The sequence below is a fragment of the Pseudophryne corroboree genome, chromosome 6 (assembly GCF_028390025.1).
Source record: "Pseudophryne corroboree isolate aPseCor3 chromosome 6, aPseCor3.hap2, whole genome shotgun sequence".
Taxonomy (NCBI): domain Eukaryota; kingdom Metazoa; phylum Chordata; class Amphibia; order Anura; family Myobatrachidae; genus Pseudophryne; species Pseudophryne corroboree.
The window spans coordinates 396,242,168-396,266,372 of record NC_086449.1 but is presented as its reverse complement, the minus strand read 5'-3'; the positions used below and the strand labels follow the sequence as shown (position 1 = coordinate 396,266,372).

The following is a 24,205-nucleotide window of genomic DNA, read 5'->3' as shown; positions in this document are numbered from 1 at the left end:
CAATGTCTCCGCGGAGGAATTGATTATAATTCATTTTAATGAACATCATCTTCTCCACATTTTCTGGATGTAACCTCGTACGCCGATTGCTGACAAGGTGAGCGGCGGCACTAAACACTCTTTCGGAGTACACACTTGTGGGAGGGCAACTTAGGTAGAATAAAGCCAGTTTGTGCAAGGGCCTCCAAATTGCCTCTTTTTCCTGCCAGTATAAGTACGGACTGTGTGACGTGCCTACTTGGATGCGGTCACTCATATAATCCTCCACCATTCTATCAATGTTGAGAGAATCATATGCAGTGACAGTAGACGACATGTCCGTAATCGTTGTCAGGTCCTTCAGTCCGGACCAGATGTCAGCATCAGCAGTCGCTCCAGACTGCCCTGCATCACCGCCAGCGGGTGGGCTCGGAATTCTGAGCCTTTTCCTCGCACCCCCAGTTGCGGGAGAATGTGAAGGAGGAGATGTTGACAGGTCGCGTTCCGCTTGACTTGACAATTTTGTCACCAGCAGGTCTTTCAACCCCAGCAGACCTGTGTCTGCCGGAAAGAGAGATCCAAGGTAGGCTTTAAATCTAGGATCGAGCACGGTGGCCAAAATGTAGTGCTCTGATTTCAACGTCCTTACCCCTACTTATTACAGCTTGACAAAGGGAACACACGGCTTGACACCTGTTGTCCGCATTTCTGGTGAAATACCTCCACACCGAAGAGCTGATTTTTTTGGTATTTTCACCTGGCATGTCAACGGCCATATTCCTCCCACGGACAACAGGTGTCTCCCCGGGTGCCTGACTTAAACAAACCACCTCACCATCAGAATCCTCCTGGTCAATTTCCTCCCCAGCGCCAGCAACACCCATATCCTCCTCATCCTGGTGTACTTCAACACTGACATCTTCAATCTGACTATCAGGAACTGGACTGCGGGTGCTCCTTCCAGCACTTGCAGGGGGCATGCAAATAGTGGAAGGCGCATGCTCTTCACGTCCAGTGTTGGGAAGGTCAGGCATCGCAAACGACACAATTGGACTCTCCTTGTGGATTTGGGATTTCAAAGAACGCACAGTTCTTTGCGGTGCTTTTGCCAGCTTGAGTCTTTTCAGTTTTCTAGCGAGAGGCTGAGTGCTTCCATCCTCATGTGAAGCTGAACCACTAGCCATGAACATAGGCCAGGGCCTCAGCCGTTCCTTGCCACTCCGTGTGGTAAATGGCATATTGGCAAGTTTACGCTTCTCCTCCGACAATTTTATTTTAGGTTTTGGAGTCCTTTTTTTTCTGATATTTGGTGTTTTGGATTTGACATGCTCTGTACTATGACATTGGGCATCGGCCTTGGCAGACGACGTTGCTGGCATTTCATCGTCTCGGCCATGACTAGTGGCAGCAGCTTCAGCACGAGGTGGAAGTGGATCTTGATCTTTCCCTAATTTTGGAACCTCAACTTTTTTGTTCTCCATATTTTATAGGCAGAACTAAAAGGCACCTCAGGTAAACAATGGAGATGGATGGATTGGATACTAGTATACAATTATGGACGGACTGCCACGGTTAGGTGGTATAAAAAAACCACGGTTAGGTGGTATATATTATAATAATAATACAATTATGGATGGACGGACTGCCTGCCGACTGCCGACACAGAGGTAGCCACAGCCGTGAACTACCGCACTGTACACTGGTTGATAAAGAGATAGTAGTATACTCGTAACAACTAGTATGACACTATGACGACGGTATAAAGAAAGAAAAAAAATACCACAGTTAGGTGGTATATATTATAATAATAATACAATTATGGATGGACGGACTGCCTGCCGACTGCCGACACAGAGGTAGCCACAGCCGTGAACTACCGCACTGTACACTGGTTGATAAAGAGATAGTAGTATACTCGTAACAACTAGTATGACACTATGACGACGGTATAAAGAATGAAAAAAAAACCACGGTTAGGTGGTATATATTATAATAATAATACAATTATGGATGGACGGACTGCCTGCCGACTGCCGACACAGAGGTAGCCACAGCCGTGAACTACCGCACTGTACACTGGTTGATAAAGAGATAGTAGTATACTCGTAACAACTAGTATGACACTATGACGACGGTATAAAGAATGAAAAAAAAACCACGGTTAGGTGGTATATATTATAATAATAATACAATTATGGATGGACGGACTGCCTGCCGACTGCCGACACAGAGGTAGCCACAGCCGTGAACTACCGCACTGTACACTGGTTGATAAAGAGATAGTAGTATACTCGTAACAACTAGTATGACACTATGACGACGGTATAAAGAATGAAAAAAAAACCACGGTTAGGTGGTATATATTATAATAATAATACAATTATGGATGGACGGACTGCCTGCCGACTGCCGACACAGAGGTAGCCACAGCCGTGAACTACCGCACTGTACACTGGTTGATAAAGAGATAGTAGTATACTCGTAACAACTAGTATGACACTATGACGACGGTATAAAGAATGAAAAAAAAACCACGGTTAGGTGGTATATATTATAATAATAATACAATTATGGATGGACGGACTGCCTGCCGACTGCCGACACAGAGGTAGCCACAGCCGTGAACTACCGCACTGTACACTGGTTGATAAAGAGATAGTAGTATACTCGTAACAACTAGTATGACACTATGACGACGGTATAAAGAATGAAAAAAAAACCACGGTTAGGTGGTATATATTATAATAATAATACAATTATGGATGGACGGACTGCCTGCCGACTGCCGACACAGAGGTAGCCACAGCCGTGAACTACCGCACTGTACACTGGTTGATAAAGAGATAGTAGTATACTCGTAACAACTAGTATGACACTATGACGGTATAAAGAATGGAAAAAAAACAACGGTTAGGTGGTATATATTATAATAATAATACAATTATGGATGGACGGACTGCCTGCCGACTGCCGACACAGAGGTAGCCACAGCCGTGAACTACCGCACTGTACACTGGTTGATAAAGAGATAGTAGTATACTCGTAACAACTAGTATGACACTATGACGACGGTATAAAGAAAGAAAAAAAAATACCACGGTTAGGTGGTATATATTGTAATACAATTATGGATGGACGGACTGCCTGCCGAGTTCCGACTGCCGACACAGAGGTAGCCACAGCCGTGAACTACCGCACTGTACTGTGTCTGCTGCTAATATAGACTGGTTGATAAAGAGATAGTATACAATACATACAACAATATACTACTATACTGGTGGTCAGGCACTGGTCACCACTAGTCACACTGGCAGTGGCACTCCTGCAGCAAAAGTGTGCACTGTTTAATTTTAAATTAATATAATATTATGTACTCCTGGGGGCTCCTGCTATAACAACCTGCAGTGCTCCCCAGTCTCCCCCACAATTATTATAAGCTTTGCCTTTTATACATTGATGTGCAGCACACTGGGCTGAGCTGAGTGCACACAGACTGAGTCACACTGTGTGACTGGCTGCTGCTGTGTATCGTTTTTTTTCAGGCAGAGAACGGATATAGCAGAGAACGGATATATTATATTAAAATAAATAAAAGTTAACTAACAACAACTGCACTGGTCACTGTGGTAAACTCTGTCTGACTCTGCACAATCTCTCTCTCTCTTCTAATCTAATTTCTAATGGAGAGGACGCCAGCCACGTCCTCTCCCTATCAATCTCAATGCACGTGTGAAAATGGCGGCGACGCGCGGCTCCTTATATAGAATCCGAGTCTCGCGAGAATCCGACAGCGTCATGATGACGTTCGGGCGCGCTCGGGTTAACCGAGCAAGGCGGGAGGATCCGAGTCTGCTCGGACCCGTGAAAAAAACATGAAGTTCGTGCGGGTTCGGATTCAGAGAAACCGAACCCGCTCATCTCTAGTTTGAACGCGCAATAACTCAGGATTTATGTATGTCTAAAAGGAACCAACGAGTGAACACATTCCCGCGTTGGCGCCCCAGCTATTGACCACAGTTTTTCCTGGGACTTTTGTCCTGGGTTGACAACCTGTGTTAAGTGTGACTGGTGCGACCCAGGATTTTACTCCCAGGTCACACTTAGATGCTTCTGATAGGCTGTGGGGGCTGCCTGGAGAGGGAAGGATACATGCTGCAGGGAGGGGTCTGCAGTCTGTGCTGGAGTGTGTAGAAGCACCTGGCTTTGGATGGGGTGTGTGATTGATTGATTGATTGATTGATTGTGTATGAGTGTGACATGTATGAGTGTACATGTGTGTCTGTGTAAGACATGTATGTGTATGACATGTATTTGTGTGTATGTATGAGTGTGACGTGTGTGTATGACATGTATGTATATGAGAGCAGCCTGGCAGCCCTGGCTTGTAGAATGCCATGGCAGACAATGCTTATGTCTGAAAGGGGACAATTTAGGAATTTCCCAGGTCTCAGATATAGTGTGAAAGGAGGTCTCCAGCAAAAACCTGGGATTTTGCTGAGGTAAAAAAACCTGGGTCTGAGCAGAGAAATTCCTGTGTCAAATATCTGAAAGCGGTATCAGTGAATATTCTGATTATTTGAACTGTAAAAAAACTGAAAATGTTAACATTGTGTATAGACAATGTTGCTGAGGGGGACAGCACATATAATGGACTTTCACTCCCCCATGATATGCAAGAATAGACATTTGGTAATGTAGAGCACTTAGGTTCACAGTATATTGTATATTATGTATGGCTTAAATTTAATTTCCAAAAGGATTGCACTCTGTTACTGACCATTTCCAAGTGCTCTTCTTTAGTTAAGTGAAAAAGTCTGTCAATCTTATAAAAGCAGAAATCCCAAATATTTTACCACAGGTTTTTCAAATTCACTTAATAATATTAGATATGAAATTTAATTTAAAAAACCAAAGTGACCACAGAATACCTTTTATAGGTCCAATTCTACTTACAATTATTTAAGGACTATATAAGGACACGGGGCACTTGTCATCAAAGGTCTAGTTTAGGACATTAGTAAAATATGTGGCCTCCAGCACTTATTTGTTTAATGATTTAATTATGTCTTACAATTGGAAATAGCAGAGTGTGTCTAACATAGCACTCCCTCCTACAGCGGTTATCAGTAGAAGTGTTAATAAGCTTTCTTCACGGCCCTTGACATATTACCCTGCTAACTTTTTTTTTCATGGTCCCTGAGTTAAATAAATCCACTTGCATAAAATGTCTATGAAAGGAACTTAAAGTTTCTTTCAATCACCTTTTCAAAGGTATAGAAGATGTTAGATTAGCAGTATTGCATTAAAATATAAATATAGACGATATAATAACAAGTTTTAATAAGATTTTATCTCATATTTAATTTTTTTTTAAACCTTCATTCACATATGATCCAACATAAAATATTTCGAAACTGACAGATGCTCTTGTAGCCTCAAGGTATGATCCAAAACAATCCGAAAAATTGGTAAGAAACTTTAAATTGTATTGCACTTATCCTACATACTTCATTGTGTTAGAATGTGAGAGTAGTTAGGGATGGAAAAAATAATCAATATGCCTGTAGACAGTACTAAAATATCAAGCATTATTTGAATTTCTCTACAGTATTTAGCTTATATAAAACTAACTGGAGATACAAATGACATAATCATGCTGGAGAGTACATGTCCTAACACATGCAAATTGGGACTAATTAAGGTTGGATCACAAATCATGATCCATCCAGAATTTTTGCGGTGGGCCCATGGGCGCATGTGTAGCACCCGTACTGCACTGCGTTGCGGGGGCAGGGCGGCACGAATGGCGGGAGGTGTGGCGCGAACAGGGGCATGTTGGAGGCGTGATCATGGTGGCTGCGTGATGTCACACACAGCCACCACGATGGGTAAGATGGCGCCGGGACTCCTGCAGGCGCAGCTAAGCTGTACCGGCAGGAGACATCCTTAGTTTCTGCTGACAAGCAGAAATTGCGAATCAATCGCAATTTCTGCTAGTTATAGGAGGGGAAGCGCCGGTCAGTATGGTGAGCAACCTTGCCCTGTGATGGGCGGCCCCCAGCATGCAACCAAAAGGGTAGCAAATTCTGCTGATTAGCAGAATTTGCTAACCTTTAGAGATGAGCGGGTTCGGTTCTCCGAGATCCGAACACCCCCGAACTTCACCTATTTTACATGGTTCCGAGGCAGCCTCGGATCTTCCTGCCTTGCTCGGTTAACCTGAACACGCCCGAACGTCATCATCCCGCTGTTGGATTCTCGTGAGATTCGTATTCTATATAAAGAGCCGCGCGTCGCCGCCATTTTCACTTGTGCATTGGAGATTGAACGGAGAGGACATGGCTGCGTTCTCTCACTGAAAAGCTCCGTAATCTGTGCTCAGTGTTCTGCAAATATCTGTGCTCAGTGTGCTGCAAATATCTGTGCTCAGTGTGCTGAAAATATCTATGTTCTCTGCCTGAAAACGCTCCATATCTGTGCTCAGTGTGCTGCAAATATCTGTGCTCAGTGTGCTGCATTGTGGGGACTGGGGACTGGGGACAACCAGTATATAATTATAGTAGTACAGTACAGTAGGCCATTGCTGTATCTTGCAGCTCTGTGTCAAGTATACTATCTCTGTGCTGCATTATTGTGAGCAGTATATAGTAGGACAGTGCAGCATTTTGGTGACCAGCAGTATACATATAGTACAGTTCAGTAGGCCATTGCTCTATCTTGCATCTCTGTGTCAAGTATACTATCTCTGTGCTGCATTATTGTGAGCAGTATATAGTAGGACAGTGCAGCATTTTGGTGACCAGCATTATACATATAGTACAGTACAGTAGGCCATTGCTGTATCTTGCAGCTCTGTGTCAAGTATACTGTCTCTGTGCTGCATTATTGTGAGCAGTATATAGTAGGACAGTGCAGCATTTTGGTGACCAGCAGTATACATATAGTACAGTACAGTAGGCCATTGCTGTATCTTGCAGCTCTCAAGTATACTATCTCTGTGCTGCATTATTGTGAGCAGTATATAGTAGGACAGTGCAGCATTTTGGTGACCAGCAGTATACATATAGTACAGTACAGTAGGCCATTGCTGTATCTTGCAGCTCTGTGTCAAGTATACTATCTCTGTGCTGCATTGTTGTGAGCAGTATATAGTAGGACAGTGCAGCATTTTGGGGACCAGCAGTATACATATAGTACAGTACAGTAGGCCATTGCTGTATCTTGAAGCTCTGTGTTACTTCTAGTATCCTGATCAGTGCTCAATATCTGCTGCATTGTTGTGACCAGTATGTATACTGTATTGTGGGACCTGGTGATTTTATACATCCTGTAATCTGTCCTGAGCGATGTGTGAGATACACCTGGGGATTATACACCCTGTATACTGTACTGTGCAACGTCTGTAATAGACTTGGTGATTATACACCCTGTATACTGTACTGAGCGATGTGTGAGATACACCTTGGGATTATACACCCTATATACTGTACTGTGTGATGTGTGAGATACACCTGGGGATTATACACCCTATATACTGTACTGTGTGATGTGTGTGATACACCTGGTAATTAATTATACACCCTGTATACTGTACTGTGCGACATGTATTATACACCTGGTGCTTATACATCCTGTAATCTGTACTGAGCGATGTGTGAGATACACCTGGGGATTATACACCCTGTATACTGTACTGTGCAACGTCTGTAATAGACTTGGTGATTATACACCCTGTATATTGTACTGAGCGATGTGTGAGATACACCTGGGGATTATACACCCTATATACTGTACTGTGTGATGTGCGAGATACACCTGGGGATTATACACCCTATATACTCTACTGAGCGATGTGTGAGATACACCTGGGGATTATACACCCTATATTATTATTATTATTATTATTATTATTATTATCCTTTATTTAAATGTCGCCACAAGGGTTCCGCAGCACCCAATTACAGAGTACATAAATAATCAAACAGGAAAACAGCAATTTACAGTTGATGACATTATAGGACAAGTACAGGGTAAATAAACAGCAGATGACACTGGAATAAGTATCATGTGGCAGAAGACTGCTGGATGTGGTACAGTTGAAGATTATTAAAGTAAGACAAAGGATAAGCACATGAGGGAAGAGGGCCCTGCTCGTGAGAGCTTACAATCTAAAGGGGAGGGGTAGACAGACATGGATGACACACATGGGGTACATAGAGAACGTGGAACAGAGGGTTAGGATGAGATTTGTCTGGGTTTGGTGAAGAAGTGGAACTCCAGAAGGCACAAGTCAATACTTAACATTGCAACATTTTACTGGGAATATAAAGGAGAAAATTAAAAATAGGAGAAAATAAAAAATAGAAAAAATCGATAACTTCTACCGCTTTCAAAAAGGTCAATGGAAGCTGAAATAATGGACAACTACCTCATGGAAGCCAGATACAGTATACCAAACAGTACTTAGCAGAGTGAGGAATGAGTGCTTATGAAATAGAGTAACATTTTGTCATAATATTTCAGAAACTGCATGGCTGGTCTCTTGCACTCTTTTGCTCTAATACACCATCTGCTTTAGGATTTATATTCAAAAACATTATGTCTCCATAATCCCCAAAACGTTCTCAAACAACGGTTTCTCAATTTCTTTTTCCTCTGGGAAGGGATTGTGGATTCGCAGGAATATCTGAGCATGTCTGTAATCAGAAAGCAGCGACTTTCTACAAATGCTTACATTAGATTACGTTTGGCAAAAAAAAAAAAAGTACAGAATCCCATTTAGGATGTCTTCACCAAATCGTAGACATAAATATCAAAATCATCATCAAACTTAATGAAGTACACAGATGGTTTAGCTTCAACTTGATGAATAACCATGCCAGTCCTTTTTGAGCCATCTTCTTTGGCATATTCCACTTGCTTGCCCACCAGGCTGTCCACAACCTCCCCTGGTTCTCTTTCAGCTGGAGGGGAATCATTTGAGTCTGGCATGATCCGAAGATCTCCTTCTTTATAGTCATCTAAAAGTTGATAAATATACAAGACTGGGTCCTTTTCATAGGTTATATAATAATAAAACCATGTGTTCATAATAGGTGCTCGTGCTAATACCATCCCTCGCCACTCATCCTTGGATCCATCCTCTGTTTCAAACATATGCTCCACTGCTTTACCAATCATTGTGTCAGCCAAATGGGCATCGCTGATTCGGGATGAGGCAACTCTGTCTGGTAGAACTTCAAGAGCAGACACCCTTTCATCCTTGTGAAGCTCAAGTCCATAGACACAATCAAATCCATCATACTTTATAAGATAGAGGGAGGGATTCACTGGTACTTGATCCAGAACTGTTCCTTTCCAATGGGTTATTGGCCCACTGCCCTCTTTCCACCCATGCTGTATTCTACAGCCTACAATATTTCGCCTTGGCTGGGAGATTGGTTTACTTGGTCCCTTATTGTTTCGATGTTTCTTATGAGATGTTCTTTCTTCATCATATTTGCAGAAACACCTGCATGTGCTGCATCAGCTCTTGATCGCTGAGCGGCTGCCTTTCCAAATGGAGTCTTCATTCATCTGTGTATTAAAGGGCAGCAGGGCTGCCGAACTAGGGTGAAAAGTGTAGTCACTCCAAGTTTGTTGTAGTCCTTCCAGTCTACATGAAAAAGAACTCCTTTCCACCTTTCAGAAAAACTCCGACCCTCAACTGCTCTGATCAGAAGTCACTTATCTGGGGCAGATAGGATGTGTTTCCCTCCACTCCCCCTGCAGGTGATGGCTGCGGAACAGTGCTCCCTTGCGGCCAGTTGCCCCAATCCTCCTCCTCCCTCCTTTGTCAGACTCCGTCACCACCACCTTGCGCTGCTATGGAAGAGCAGCTCCCGCCTCACTCCCCCTGAACTTCCAAGCCCTCCGCTCAGACACTCCAGTGCTCGTTCCCTTCCCTCACCCCCTCCCTCTCCACACACTGCCAGATTTGGAGCTGGCTGCTACTATACGGCCGCCTGTCACTCTGCTTCCAGGACCAGGCCTTGCCTTCCTGCCAAATACTGATCCCTCCAGAGCTGCATACTGTATACTGGGGTGGTCTTCTGTTTGCCGGCGGTCGGGCTCCCGGCGCTCAGTATACCGGCGCCGGGAGCCCGACAGCCGGCATACCGACAATTATTTTCCCTCGTGGGGGTCCACGACCCCCCATAGAGGGAGAATAAAATAGTGTGGCGCGCGTAGCGCGCCACCGTGCCCGTAGCATGGCGAGCGCAGCGAGCCCGCAAGGGGCTCATTTGCGCTCGCCAAGCTGTCGGTAAGCCGGCGGTCGGGCTCCCGGCGCCGGGATGCTGGTCGCCGGGAGCCCGACCGCCGGCCAGCCGTAGTGAACCCGTATACTGTACTGTGCGACGTGTGTTAAACACTTGGTGATTATACATCCTGTAATCTGTACTGAGCGATGTGTGAGATACACCTGGTAATATCTGTGCTCAGTGTGCTGCATTGTGGGGGCCACCAGTATATAATTATAGTAGTACAGTACAGTAGGCCATTGCTGTATCTTGCAGCTCTGTGTGACTTCTAGTATCCTGATCAGTGCTTAATATCTGTGCTCAGTGTCAGTGCTGCATTGTGGTGACCAGTATACTACAGTACAATAGTCCAGTGCTGTTCTCGCTGCTCAGTGTCAGTTCTCCGTAGTATCATCAGTGATCAGTATAATCAGTTCTCAGTATAATCAGTGCGCTGTTAGACGTGTGCCCGTTTTCCGCCATTAGTGCAGTGGGATTTAGACAATTGATGAAGTTATTGTGTCCCTGGTACAAAATCCCATCTAGAGTCCACTTCACTAGGCAGGCGATAGCGAGATATTACCAATTAATATCAGTGATTTATAATTATTAATTACAGTGATCTTGCAAAATAATTCCAGCGATTTTGTCATTTTCTTCCAGTGATTTGGACCAATAATACCATTGATTAGAACGGATAATTCCTGTGATATTGAGGTGTTTGTGTCGCTTAGCTTAGCCGTCCAGTGACCTCAGTGCACCTCTTTTTCTCTTTTCTTTGCATCATGTGCTATTTGGGGCCAATTTTTTTAAGTGCCATCCTGTCTGACACTGCAGTGCCACTCCTAGATGGGCCAGGTGTTTGTGCTGCCCACTTGGATCGCTTAGCTTAGTCATCCAGCGACCTCGGTGCAAATTTTAGGACTAAAAATAATATTGTGAGGTGTTCAGAATAGACTGGAAATGAGTGGAAATTATGGTTATTGAGGTTAATAATACTATGGGATCAAAATTACCCTCAAATTCTATGATTTAAGCTGTTTTTGAGGGTTTTTTTTTTTAAAAACACCTGAATCCAAAACACACCCGAATCCGACAAAAAATGTTCAGGGAGGTTTTGGCAAAACGCGTTCGAACCGAATTCAAAACCAAAACACAAAAGCCGAAAAATTTCTGGTGCACATCTCTACTAACCTTACTGAATTATCCCCATTGTGCAGGGCCGGATTAAGCCTTTGGGGGGCCCGGGGCTCTTAAAACTTTGGGCCCTCTTATCAGCAATACCCGATTGGCTGTGCCTGCTGTGTGCCCCCACACCTCCATGAGGCAGCCGCTAGCTGAAAGTGAGGCTTTCCAGTTCTCCCAGTATTTGGTTCAAAGAGCTTAGGATACCAGGGTGCAAAAGGGCAGTAAGGGCAGATGTACTAAGCCTTTAAAAAGTGATAATGATAAACTACTCCTAATTGTCATTTTTCAAACCCAGCTTGTAACATGGCAGCTAAGAGCTGATTGGCTGGTACTTTATGTCTGTCCACTTTATCACTTTTCAAGGCTTAGTACATCTGGCCCTAACTCTTTTTGGGCAGTGAGGGTGGGAATGATCCGATGGAGCTGATAATATTACATAACAGTTTTATAGTAAATAGGGTATGTCAACATAGGCTAAAGCCGGGTACACACTAGATGATACGGTCCATGAGCGATATCGTCAGTGTTTGCCCTTGAACTCCTGGGCAATCGATCTAGTGCATACACACTGAGCGATATCGCTAATGATAGCATTCAGTGACGTCCTTTGTCAGATTGACCTGCATGAATGGGTGACAGAACACCTCGTTAACGACCCATGGGAGCGCGCATTGTTAACGATATAGTGCATACACACTGGGCGATATTACAAATGATATCGCTCAGAAGGATCAAAATGAGCGATATCGTTGAAAATATCGCCTAGTGTGTATGGGGCTTAAGATCAGTATAGGGTTTTGAAATAACATTGCAGGAGGTGGATATGGAGAAACCACAAATAGAGATTCAAGATAAAAATAAATTAGGCACAGAGATGGTAATAGCATGAGAGTTATTAGCTGCTTCAAGGTGGGGTGTTGGGTGAGTGTGTACATAGCTCTCTATGGCTTCTACCTCTGGTGCACAATATACTAAATAAAAAAATAAAGAGAGATAAAAAAGGGCAGACTAGATGGGCCAAGTGGTTATCGGTTGTCAATTTCTATGTTTCTATGTTACTCTGGGATGGAAGTATTATGTGGCACATATTGTGCTGCTATAGCGCTTCTTTCTTTGCTTCTTTATAAAGTGAAGCAGTACTGACGAGATGTATTACCATTTTGTCTGCCAGAATGGGGGAGTGGAAACTCCCCACTTCAGTGATCCCTGCCAAAGCCCACAGTGCATCGGCCTAGTGCTGATGCACTGTGTATCTCCTCCTCACTAGCTCTACTAGGCGTGTGTGAGATCCTGCAAGCCAAGCAAGATCTCCCATGCAGTCCGGAGTTGGCAGCCACTACAGCTGTCCCTGGCTGTGGTGTATAGTCAAAACGACACCTGCAGCTGTCGTAATCGATAGCTGCAGGTGTTTGAACGGTCAGTCCAACTCGCCGTTCATATATTGGCGGCAGTGGTGGGGACATCGCTGTGCAATCTTGTATTTAGCAGCGCATATAATGTCAGTTCACTTATAAAACACCACCATAGTAATACATGGGGGAGGATTGGTAACTGTCGCACTTAGGGGGTCATTCAGAGTTGTTCGCTAGCTGCATTCGTTCGCTGTGCAGCGATGAGGCAAAAAAAGGCACTTCTGCGCATGTGGCGCAATGCGCACGCGCAAAGTAATATTACATCGAGAGATGTAGTTTCACACAGGGTCTAGCGAAGCTTTTCAGTCGCACTGCTGGCCGCAGAGTGATTGACAGGAAAGGGGCGTTTCTGGGTGTCAACTGACCTTTTTCAGTGAGTGATCGAGAAAACGCAGGCGTGCCAGGAAAAACGCAGGCGTGGCTGGGCGAACGCAGGGTGTGTTTGTGAACAGGAACTGAACAGTCTGAAGTGATCGCAAGCGCTGAGTAGGTCTGAAGTTACTCTGAAACTGCTCAAAATTATTTTGCTGCCGCTCTGCGATCCTTTCGTTCGCACTTCTGCTAAGCTAAGATACATTCCCAGAGGGCGGCGGCATAGCGTTTGCACGGCTGCTAAAAACTGCTAGCGACCGATCAACTCGGAATGACCACCTTAAAGTGTACAGTTACTGCTTTCTCCCCTGTTGCCTTAAAATACATCTAACCCCTCTGTGTAAAGGAGTGTGATTCCTCCTGTTTCATCATCAAATACTCTTGCCACCTCCTCCGTGGACTCTCTGCCCCAGGGCTCCACCCCCACTTCTTCAAGCCTCTTTCAATGGTCGAAAACCTAGTTGATCAGTGCTGCAGACATGTGACGCCCTATAAATACAGCTTAATAATAATAATAATAGTGCAGCTCTTGCTGGGGCTAATTGTGGGACATGCTGCTGGCTGTGACTGAGGAATCTACCTTTATCTGTGATAGCTCTTTAAGACCAAGAAGGATCCTCCTTCCAGTCTCTCTACCTCTCCTCCTGTGCAGTGGCTGTATATTTCTGTCATCCAAGCAGTAGCCCTTACCTCCCACCTTCCCGTACTCTCCCTCCCCCAATATGCCCATCTCCTTCTCCCTTTGCTCTGCAGTGTGCACTATACTGAGCTTTGTGTGCTGTCAGACAGGCTTTTATTGCTGTGTACCTTATCTCCTATACCACTGATCAGGCCGGCATCTACAGCTTCTCCCTGCTCGGATGTTTACTCAGTCTAATGTGCAGGGCCGGCTCCAGGCCTACTAGCACCCTGAGCGAGAAAATTTAAAAGTGCCCCCCCCCCTCCCCCATGCGCGCGCCGAAGGCGCGCGCTCCTGAAAAAGTGGGTGTGGCCTCCTGAAAAAGTGGGCGTGGTCTCGCCCCCCAGCAGTGCCAGCTACACATGACATGCCCTCCGGCAGTGCCAGCTACACGTGACATGACTCCCAGCAGTGCCAGCTACACATGATAGTGTTCACTTTTTAGGGCAGGTTGCTGATCACAGGGAGGGCACATTTTTAAGTTAGGTGGGCAAAATGATGTACATATTGTAATGCTTGTTGTACCCATTTCCACACGCTAAAGCATGGACAGTGCGCGCCGAAGGCGCGCAGCAAAAATTTAGGGGAGTTACTTCGTGGGGAAGGTGCGTAGCCACATTATAGTGGCAATTCACATTACACCACACAGTAGTGCAGCTAATACACATTGCACCAGGTAGAACCTCCTATAAGAGCACGTTAGACACATTGCGCCAGGTAGAGCACTGAGACACACTGCCCAGCCACAGACGCCTAGCGGGAACACTACATGATATGCCCCCCAGCAGTGCCAGCTACACATGACATGCCCCCCAGCAGTGGCAGCTACACGTGACATGCCCCCCATCAGTGCCAGCTACATAAATGGCCACACAGTTCCAGATGGATAAATGCCCCCACAGCGCAGATATGCCCCCACAGTGCCAGATACATTAATGCCCTCACAGTGCAAGATATGCCCCCACAGTGCAAGAAATGCCCCCACAGTGCCAGATATGCCCCCACAGTGCCAGAAATGCCCCCCACAGTGCCAGATATGCCACCCACAGAGCCAGATATGCCCCCACAGTGCCAGATATGCCCGCACAGTGCCAGAAATGCCCCCCACAGTGCCAGATATGCCACCCACAGTGCCAGATATGCCACCCACAGTGCCAGATATGCAACCCACAGTGCCAGATATGCCCCCACAGAACCAGATATGCCCCCACAGTGCCAGATATGCCCCCACAGTGCCAGATATGCCCCCACAGTGCCAGAAATGCCCCCCACAGTGCCAGATATGCCACCCACAGAGCCAGATATGCCCCCACAGTGCCAGATATGCCCGCACAGTGCCAGATATGCCACCCACAGTGCCAGATATGCCCCCACAGAACCAGATATGCCCCCACAGAGCCAGATATGCAATGCCCCCCACAGTGCCAGAAATGCCCCCCCCATAGCCAGAAATGCCCCCACAGTGCGGATCCCCCCAATACCTGCGGCGCTGCTGGGGAGGAGTACTGCTGCTGTCCGCCTGTCCGAGTGTGCTGGCGAGCGGGCGGGAGTGCTGGCGGGCGGGCGGGCGGCCGGCGAGTCAGAGTGAGCCTGGGTCCGGGTGGCCACTTGTGTGCACTATGGCGCCGGCGTCTGACGTCAGACACCGGCGCCGCGCAGCGCGCATAGCGCACAGTGCACACGGGCCAATGCTGCACACACAGGGCCGGCTCCAGCATCGAATATGGCGGCGCCAGCGCGCGGCGCCCATTAAGGGTGGCGCCCTGTGCGGCCGCTCTATTCGAACATGCCTAGAGCCGGCCCTGCTAATGTGCCTGTGCGAGTGTGCGGAGCAGACTGGATGGGGGCTGCGGAGGGTGGGAGAGGAAATGCACACGCTCTGTTGTTTCTTCCCCTTCCTCTATCACGTGGAGCTGTGACAGACGCAGTAGAGGACAGCGCTGCTGAATGCTCATTGGTCAGAGCGCGTCCTGCCTCTGTGCCTGCTCCCAGAGTCCCGCAGCAGCAGCATTTCTCTCAACTGCATGCGCGTGGGAGAGCACTGCACTGCTGACTCGTGAGACATTCCTGACTTTGTTGTAACCCCCCTGGCGGCCATTTAAGAAAATGAAAACGGCTCCGGCTGGGGGGCCCCATTAGAGATGAGGGCCCGGGGATACTTGCCCCCTATGCCCCTGCCTTAATCCGGCTCTGCCATTGTGCATTACCCACTGAGACAGCGTTTCTCCAGCCCAGTCTTCAGGACCCCTAACAGGTCACATTTTCCAGACCACATAGCAGGAGCAACTGTATTGGCAACTGTCACATTTTAAAGATCCACAGGTGACTTGGAAAATTTCAGCTGTTTTGGGTTGCTGAAGACCTTAAGAATAATAGCAATAAGAGACTCAGGCCCAGATTTATCAAAGCTTGGAGATAGATAACATAGGGTGTGTTTAAAAAAAAAAAAAAGGAGCTGATTAGTTTGTACTTTATCTCTTTCCAAGCTAAGATAAATCTGGGCCTCAGGGCCAAATAATACTGTCACTTTGTAAAGTTACTGCAGCTGCGATTATACGACATGATAAACAAGAAGAGGATTGAACATAAATGCTGTTTGAAAAACAAAATAGCTTGCAGAGCATGGATTTTCATTGCTTTTATCCCCGGCCATGCCATCTCACATATTAGGGGTTATTCAGGTTTGTTAGCAAACCAAAAAAAAAAATAAATTGGGCAAAACCATGTTGCACTGCAGGGGAAGGGAGGGGGGTGCAGATGTAACGTGTGCAGAGAGAGTTAGATTTGGGTGCATTGTGTTCAAACTGAAATCTAAATTGCAGAATAAAAATTATGCAGCCAGTATTTACCCTGCACAGAAACAATATAAACCATCTAAATTTATCTGACCCACATGCAAGGTAACATGGTTTTTCCAAATTGTTAACTTTTTTGGTTTGCTAACAAACCAGAATAACCCCACTGTGCAATTTGAACATACACACAGAATAAGCACTTACCTGATCTGCCTACCAGTACAGTTGTGGCTGACAAACATGTCCACCACCCCACTGAATACACTCTATGTGCCCCAAAGAATGAGCAAGGTACCAAGCTCACAGTAGATAGTGTCATAAATATGTCCCCTCTTCAAATAGTACAGGACATCACCCATCAGTCCCAATTTCAGAGAGACAGTCAAACTTTTTGGGGACTGTCCCTCTCTCCCAAACATGGGCTGCAGTATTCCATGGGTGAGGGAGGAAACCTATGTCACACGTTGCTCTGCACCAAGGGGTGTGGTGTCACAGACATAAGGCCTTGTCCCCTTTCGTATGCATGGGACTACATTTTTAAATGTTGGGAGGTATACCACAGTTCACTCCAGCCATGTCTGCATGGTTCTGCCCATGACTGCATCCCCTCAGTGGAACCTTGGAGTGTGTTAATTGAATTGTCTTTCTATTTTGTGAGGTAATTTATTGCTTAATATTGCCATGCAACTGGTACAATATATAATATGGGTATATTAGAGATGTGCGGCGGGCACTTTTTGTGTTTTGTGTGTTGGTTTTGGTTCTAATTCCCCGCTTGTGCTTTGGTTTTGTTTTGGTTTTGGATCAGGATGATTTAAAAAAAAAAACATAGTAACATCTAAAATCACAGAGTTTGGGGGGTGCACCAAGGTTGCTGTATGACTAAGCTTGGCGACACAAGTGTGCGGCACAAACACCTGGCCCATCTAGGAGTGGCAATGCAGTGTCAGACAGGAGGGCAGATATAAAAAAAGGCCCCAAACAGCACATCATGCCAAGATATAAAAGAGGTGTAATGAGGTAACTGTATGACTAAGCTAAGCAACACAAACAATTGGCCCATCTAGGAGTGGCACTGCAGTATCAGACAGGAGGGCAGATATAAAAAAAAAGTCTCCAACAGCACATCATGCAAAGATGAAAAAGAGGTGCAATGAGGTAGCTGTATGACTAAGCTAAGCGACACAAGTCTGCGACACAAACACCTGGCCCATCTAGGTTTGGCACTACAGTCCCACTGCAGTAATGGCAGATACCGGATGCACGTTTAACACCAGCATAGTTGTTATGGCCTCAGTAATCCGCTTTGCAACAGGGTAAATATATATATATATATATATATGGCAGTATCACTGGACGGGACTTATACGCCAGTACCACTATAATTATATGGCAGGATCACTGGACTTATACGGCAGCATCAATGGACATATACGGCAGTATCACTGGACCTATACGGCAGTATCACTGGACTGGACCTTTACGCCAGTACCACTGTAATTATATGGCAGGATCACTGGACTTATACGGCAGGATCACTGGACTTATACGGCAGGAGCACTGTAATTATATGGCAGGATCACTGGAATTATATGCCAGTACCGCTGGACATATACGGCAGTATCAGAGGACATATACGGCAGTATAAATGGACATATACGGCAGTATCACTGGACATATATGACAGTATCACTGGACTGTATTTATACGCCAGTACCACTGTAATTATACAGCAGGATCACTGGAATTATACGGCAGGATCACTGGAATTATACGGCAGTACCGCTGGACATATACGGCAGTATCAATAGACATATACGGCAGTATCACTGGACATATATGGCAGTATCACTGGACATATACGGCATTATCACTGGACTGTATTTATATGCCAGTACCACTGTAATTATACAGCAGGATCACTGGAATTATACGGCAGGATCATAGGAATTATACGGCAATATCACTGGAATTATACGCCAGTATCACAGGAATTATACGCCAGTATCATCAGAATTATACGCCAGTATCACTGGAATTATAAAGCAATATCACCGGAATTATACGCCAGTATCAGGAATTATACGCCAGTATCACAGTAATTATACGACAGAATCACAGGAGTTATACCCCAGTATCACAGGAATTATACGGCAATATCACTGGAATTATACGACAGTATCACCGGAATTATACGCCAATATCGCAGGAGTTATACCCCAGTATCACAGGAATTATACGGCAATATCACTTGAATTATACGGCAATATCACTGGAATTATACGCCAGTATCACGGGAATTATAAGGCAATATCACTGGAATTATACGCCAGTATCACAGGAATTATACGGCAATATCACAGGAATTATATGCCAGTTTCACTGGAATTATACGGCAATATCACAGGAATTATACGTCAGTATCACAGGAATTATACACCAGTATCACAGGAATTATATGCCAGTTTCATTGGAATTATACGTCAGTATCACTGGAATTATACGTCAGTATCACAGGAATTATACACCAGTATCACAGAAATTATATGCCAGTTTCACTGGAATTATACGGCAATATCACTGGAAGTATACGCCAGTATCACAGGAATTATACACCAGTATCACAGGAGTTATACGGCAATATCACTGGAATTATACGCCAGTATCACAGGAAGTAAACGTCAGTATCACATGAATTATATGGCAATATCACTGGAATTATACGCCAGTATCACGGGAATTAGACGCCAGTTTTCGGAAATTATACGCCAGTATCATGGGAATTATATTGCAGTAACACTGGATACATGGCAGCAGAGGACACCACCACTGTGACTGGTCACTGGACTAATGCTGCACAAGACACTACCCCTGGTCTGATGCAAGACAACACAGCAAAACTGCAAGGGACTTATACAGCAGCACTGGGGACATATAGCAGCAGGGGACACCACCACCACTGGCATAAGACACTACACTGGACTGAGCAGCACAAGACAGCACTGGAATCGCTACCTCACTTTCCCGACCACACAGACACTGAGGACGGAGACACGTCCTCTCACTACACTCTCCGAGACTGGAGTGAAAATGGCGGTGACGCACGGGTCCTTATATGGAATCAGAACCCCGCGAGAAATCAACAGTGGGATGATGACATTTTGCCTCGTTATGGTTTCCGAGTCAGGCAGGAAAACCCGAGCCTGACTCAGATCCGGGTTCATGACATGAAGTCCGGTATGGTTCGGTTCTCATCTCTACCAGTGCCTGTTTTCATGCAATGTCCTCTGACACCAGGGATCTCCCTTTGGTATTGGTATTTGGTACACAATGTCATATTTTGAATATGTGTACACCATATTTGTAACAAAAATTTGAAGTACAAAACTGATCTGGGGACCACTGCAGACACAATAACTCTGCATGTGGAGTACATTGTTATTTGTGTACCCTGTTTATGGTGCCATCACAGTTTATCTATATAACTGATCAACTGTGTGCAGTGCCAGATTAAGGTCCACATGGGCCTGGAGCTGAAATGTATGAAGGGCCTATTGTGTGACTTGGCAGGAGGTGTGACAAGCACTGCTGTGGGGGTGGTCAAAATAGGGGGTGTGGCCTGTGCCATGGGTGTGGCTATCTCTATCGAGGTCATAGCTAGGGCCATCAACCATTTAATAGAGGAGCAGAACAACAGACCCATACATACAGTAGTCATCTAAGTGGGAACTTTGAAGTGGGGGTATGGGAAATGAAAAGGGATTACTGTTGCGTGTGCCTAAAAAGGGGACATGGCCACTGAAAAGGAGTGTGTCCTTAAAAGGATATGCATTAGTGTGCCCCCTCCCCTCCTAGTCTGTATATGCATTAGTGTGGGTAGACTCTATATCCCCAGTGCCTTAAGGACCCAGATGTGACAACAGCTGAGGGCGGAAGTTGTCTTATGCCGTTACAGCATTTGAATTTTTTTCCTCAATCTAGGTTTGTTGTAAAGGGGGGGGGGGGGGGGGTTGGCTCCATTGTACCCTCGCGGGCTCGCGTCACTCGCCACACTTTGGGCCCGGACTCACTTCACTCAGCACAGGTTGCAATTCCAATAGACGGTGACGTTGACCCAGTGTATTATGGCAAAGGGGATCTAGGCACTACCAATTAATGTGCCCCCTTATCCTCCCAGTCTGTATATACATCAGTGTGCCCCCTCCCAGTCTGTATATGTGTCAGTATGCTCCCCCTCCCCTCCGGTCTGTCAGTCACATTACAACACATAGAAGCACCCCTTATACATGCCAGGTAGAACCCTTTATACACATTGCGCCAGGCAGAGACCCTTTTTATACACATTGCGCCATGCAGAGACCCTTTTTACACACATTGCGCCAGGCAGAGACCCTTTTAATACACATTGCGCCAGGCAGAGACCCTTTTTATATACATTGCGCCAGGCAGAGACCCTTTTTACACACATTGCGCCAGGCAGAAACCCTTTTTATACACATTGCGCCAGGCAGAGACCCTTTTTATACACATTGCGCCAGGAAGAGGCCCTTTTTACACACATTGCGCCAGGCAGAGAGCCTTTTTATACACATTGCGCCAGGCAGAGACCCTTTTTACACACATAGCGCCAGGCAGAGACCCTTTTCATACACACTGCGCCAGGCACAGGGCCGGTTCCAGCGCTGTTTGCGCCCCGGGCGGGAAGTAGGGGGCGTGGTTTCGTGCAGGGGGCGTGCTCAGTTACGCCCCCCTGTTTAGAGTAGCGCTGCTGAAACGCTGTGCGGTGCGCAATGACGTCATCGCGCACCGCAAAGCAAAGGTCCTCTCTACGAAGAGAAACTAGACGCGTAGCGTCTAGTTCCCTTCGTGGAGAGGACCTTTGCTGGGCGGTGCGCGATGACGTCATCGCGCACCGCACAGTAAAGGTCGTCTCCATGAAGGGAAACTAGACGCTACGCGTCTAGTTCCCTTCGGAGTGGGCAGCGGGTCACAGCGGGCAGCTGGGGGCAGTAGCGGAGGGCAGCTGGGCAGTAGCGGATCTTGCCCTGGTGCGGCGCCCTCCGGATGGCGCCGGCGCCCTCCGGAAGGCGGCGCCCCGGGCAAAAGTCCTGCTTGCCCGTGGCAAGATCCGCTACTGGCCAGGCAGAGACCCTTTTCATACACACTGCACCAGGCAGAGACCCTTTTTACACACATTGCGCCAGGCAGAGACCCTTTAATGCACACTGCGCCAGGCAGAGACCCTTTTTATACACATTGCGCCAGGCAGAGACCCTTTTTATATACATTGCGCCAGGCAGAGACCCTTTTTACACACATTACGCCAGGCAGAGACCCTTTTTATACACATTGCGCCAGGCAGAGACCCTTTTTATACACATTGCGCCAGGAAGAGACTCTTTTAACACACATTGCGCCAGGCAGAGAGCCTTTTTATACACATTGCGCCAGGCAGAGACCCTTTTTACACACATTGCGCCAGGCAGAGAACCTTTTCATACACACTGCGCCAGGCAGAGACCCTTTTCATATACATTGCGCCAGGCAGAGACCCTTTTTATACACATTGCGCCAGGAAGAGACCCTTTTTACACACATTGCGCCAGGCAGAGACCCTTTTTATACACATTGCGCCAGGCAGAGACCCTTTTTACACACATTGCGCCAGGCAGAGACCCTTTTCATACACACTGCGCCAGGCAGAGACCCTTTTTATAAACATTGCGCCAGGCAGAGACCCTTTTCATACACATTGCGCCAGGCAGAGACCCTTTTTATACACATTGCGCCAGGCAGAGACCCTTTTTATACACATTGCGCCAGGCAGAGACCCTTTTTATACACATTGCGCCAGGCAGAGACCCTTTTTACACACATTGCGCCAGGCAGGGACCCTTTTTATACACATTGCGCCAGGAAGAGACCCTTTTTACACACATTGCGCCAGGCAGAGACCCTTTTCATACACACTGCGCCAGGCAGAGACCTTTTTTACACACATTGCGCCAGGCAGAGACCCTTTTCATGCACACTGCGCCAGGCAGAGACCCTTTTTATACACATTGCGCCAGGCAGAGACCCTTTTTATATACATTGCGCCAGGCAGAGACCCTTTTTACACACATTACGCCAGGCAGAGACCCTTTTCATACACATTGCGCCAGGCAGAGACCCTTTTTATACACATTGCGCCAGGAAGAGACCCTTTTTACACACATTGCGCCAGGCAGAGACCCTTTTTATACACATTGCGCCAGGCAGAGACCCTTTTTACACACATTGCGCCAGGCAGAGACCCTTTTAATACACATTGCGCCAGGCAGAGACTTTTTATATACGTTGCGCCAGGCAGAGACCCTTTTTACACACATTGCGCCAGGCAGAAACCCTTTTTATACACATTGCGCCAGGCAGAGACCCTTTTTATACACATTGCGCCAGGAAGAGACCCTTTTTACACACATTGCGCCAGGCAGAGACCCTTTTCATACACACTGCGCCAGGCAGAGACCCTTTTTATAAACATTGCGCCAGGCAGAGACCCTTTTCATACACATTGCGCCAGGCAGAGACCCATTTTATACACATTGCGCCAGGCAGAGACCCTTTTTATACACATTGCGCCAGGCAGAGACCCTTTTTACACACATTGCGCCAGGCAGAGACCCTTTTTATACACATTGCGCCAGGAAGAGACCCTTTTTACACACATTGCGCCAGGCAGAGACCCTTTTTATACACATTGCGCCAGGCAGAAACCCTTTTTACACACATTGCGCCAGGCAGAAACCCTTTTCATACACACTGCGCCAGGCAGAGACCCTTTTTATAAACATTGCGCCAGGCAGAGACCCTTTTCATACACATTGCGCCAGGCAGAGACCCATTTTATACACATTGCGTCAGGCAGAGACCCTTTTTATACACATTGCGCCAGGCAGAGACCCTTTTTATAAACATTGCGCCAGGCAGAGACCCTTTTCATACACATTGCGCCAGGCAGAGACCCATTTTATACACATTGCGCCAGGCAGAGACCCTTTTTATACACATTGCGCCAGGCAGAGACCCTTTTTACACACATTGCGCCAGGCAGAGACCCTTTTTATACACATTGCGCCAGGAAGAGACCCTTTTTACACACATTGCGCCAGGCAGAGACCCTTTTTATACACATTGCGCCAGGCAGAAACCCTTTTTACACACATTGCGCCAGGCAGAAACCCTTTTCATACACACTGCACCAGGCAGAGACCCTTTTTATACACATTGCGCCAGGCAGAGACCCTTTTTATACACATTGCGCCAGGCAGAGACCCTTTTTACACACATTGCGCCAGGCAGAGACCCTTTTTACACACATTACGCCAGGCAGAGACCCTTTTCATACACATTGCGCCAGGCAGAGACCCTTTTTATACACATTGCGCCAGGAAGAGACCCTTTTTACACACATTGCGCCAGGCAGAGACCCTTTTTATACACATTGCGCCAGGCAGA

General features: G+C 46.4%; 1 long non-coding RNA gene across 2 annotated transcripts in view; it reads right to left on the bottom strand.

Moving 5' to 3' along the window:
* LOC134935320 (uncharacterized) overlaps positions 1–14,113 on the bottom strand; it is a 144,637-nt gene extending 130,524 nt beyond the window's left edge. For both annotated transcript variants that reach the window (XR_010180056.1, XR_010180055.1), the window contains exon 1: positions 14,039–14,113. This is a non-coding gene — a long non-coding RNA (uncharacterized LOC134935320). The remainder of the gene's footprint in view (positions 1–14,038) is intronic.
* Between the last annotated feature and the right edge of the window lie 10,092 nt (positions 14,114–24,205).